The 2,500-nt window shown below is 31.0% G+C and overlaps 1 pseudogene; it reads right to left on the reverse strand.

Annotated features, from left to right (window-relative positions):
- LOC125044812 overlaps positions 1–2,500 on the reverse strand; it is a 33,312-nt pseudogene that overhangs the window by 10,702 nt on the left and 20,110 nt on the right.

The following is a 2,500-nucleotide window of genomic DNA, read 5'->3' on the forward strand; positions in this document are numbered from 1 at the left end:
ATACATACATACATACATACATACATACATACATACATACATACATACATACATAGCATATATGTATATATATATATATATATATAAAAATATAAATATATATATAATATATATATTAAATACATTATATATATACATACAATCATATATATGTATATTTATTTAACTAAATATATATAATATATATATATAATATAATATATAAAGATATATAATATATACTGACTATTGCCTCGAGCCCGAGAAAGCGTCATATCCCTTCAGAAGTCAAACGCAGGTGTAGTAGGGAATTCACGGATGCTTAGAAAGCATCCAATCAGGCAATGGGTGACACTGCCATATAACCTCTCGATAATGAATTGAATAGGCCTATGGTCCCTGCAAGTGGAGTATGCTGTTAAATAAGAAAAAAAATATTATATAATATATACACATACATATATATGTATACATATATAAAATACACAACACACACACACACACACACACACACACAAATTTCCAATTGCAGTTTCTCACTATTTGTCTAGTATACATGACCTAAAAAAAATTTATGGATAACAAAGCTGTACATCACAGTGGCTTTAGGGGCTTTGTGTGATGTTGAGTATTGTCGGGATTTAGGTATTTAAGTACACAATGGTAGTTTTCTGTGGAAAACGAAATGATATACATACTGTACATACTAGGTACGTTGCAAGTGTACTGCGTAAATCAAGTGTCGTGGTTGTGGGTGTGTTGTTTGTGTGTGTGTGTTGTGTGTGTGTGTGTGTGTGTGTGTGTTGTGTGTTTTGTGTGTGTGTGTTTTGCGTATTTTGTGTGTACTTTCCCCCCTGGTCAATGCCCGTAAAAAAAGTTCCGAAATGTCTTTCAAAAGCCTGCGTACGGTTTTTTTTATAATACTAATAACACAACATACAAAAAGCTTCCATTGTTAATCTCGATAAATATGTTAAAACAAACCCTAAAACATTCCCTCGGAGTAATTTTTAACTTTATACCCCCAAAGGCTGGGCCTCCTTCGGTAAGCGCGGTTTATAAAACCATTATGAGTAGTAAGGGAAACGTATTCAGAAAAGAAAAAAAAAAAAAAAAAAAAAAAACCCTGGGGGGGAAATGAAATTTTTGTGTACAATTTGTTAGGATGTTATTTCCCACTACACTTTTAACCCAAACAAAACAAACACACAATTATATATTTATTTTAATTTTATTTATTTTTATTTTTTAGTGTTTTCGGGGTTTGGGGGTGGTGTCAAGGCATATATTTTTTATTATTAGTTGTACACTCCCCCAAAACATCCGCACGTAAACACATTACACACATTATGAAAACTGAAGCGGTTTTTAAAGTTGATTGAAGGTTTAAAGTCCATTCCCACATACTTAACCCCTTGGGGCAGTAGCTCCTTATAGGGATTCCCCCTAAAACAAATAAACGCTATTAAGCGGGAAAAGGAAATTTCGAACTCCGTGAGATTTTGACTGCAATGCTTCCAATTTGCTTTCTTTATTTCCCCCTTTCCCTCCCCCTCCCCTCCCCCCCCCGGCCCCTATCTTATGGGAAAAAGGGGTATTACGGGGATACTTGCGTCAACGTTTTGCTCGTTCTGCAGTTTGTTACTTCGGCCTTTGCCCGTTTTTGGTGGTTGTAGTATTGGCATTTTTGGGCTACGATTTTATTTAAATTTTTGTTTTTTTTTTTAAAAGTTTATTTGTTTTTTTTCTTTTTTTTTTTTTTAAGATTTGATGGTTATTGTTGTTGATTTTGTTATTTTTTTTTTTGGGTTTTTTGATTTTGTTGGTGCCGTTATCATCAAATATATTTAGTTCTTATCTTATCTTTACCATGTATTATCCATCTATTTTTGATATTACTATTTTATTTATTTTTTTTCAATCCCATTCTCAGTAAATTTACATTTTTGAAACATTTAATCCTGCTCTGATACAAGCTGATATAATTATATAATAAAGATTATTTCACGAATGTTAGAAACTTTATAGACAAGTGGTCTTTATCGACAAGTTGGAGGTCAATTTAATATTTAGAACTAATAAAATATTACATATAATATATCAAGTCCAACATTGTAGACAGGTCTCTATAAGCGATCGCTAATGTAGGTTTGACTAAAATAACACTTCTGCTTTTTATTCTGTTTAGAATAGCTTTTTTTTTTTAATTAATAACATAATTTTTTTGTTTGTATGAATATCGTGAGTATTTCTATTGTTATACTTTTTCCTGTTATTGTTGTTATTACAGTTTTTTTTTCTGGCTTGTAAAAAGGATTTTTTTTTTCTAATGGTTATGCGGTTCTCTGTCTTTATATCACAATAGATTTTTATTACTATGTGATGATAATGATGAAATTTTGCAGTAATAACTATCATGATGATAACAGGAATAATGATTAGCATTACAAAATTGATAATGACGATAGGCGTTACCAGCTGTAGTTATAATGATAATGAGGATTATGATATTCATAAAGAC

The sequence above is a fragment of the Penaeus chinensis genome, chromosome 36 (genome assembly GCF_019202785.1).
Source record: "Penaeus chinensis breed Huanghai No. 1 chromosome 36, ASM1920278v2, whole genome shotgun sequence".
Classification (NCBI taxonomy): domain Eukaryota; kingdom Metazoa; phylum Arthropoda; class Malacostraca; order Decapoda; family Penaeidae; genus Penaeus; species Penaeus chinensis.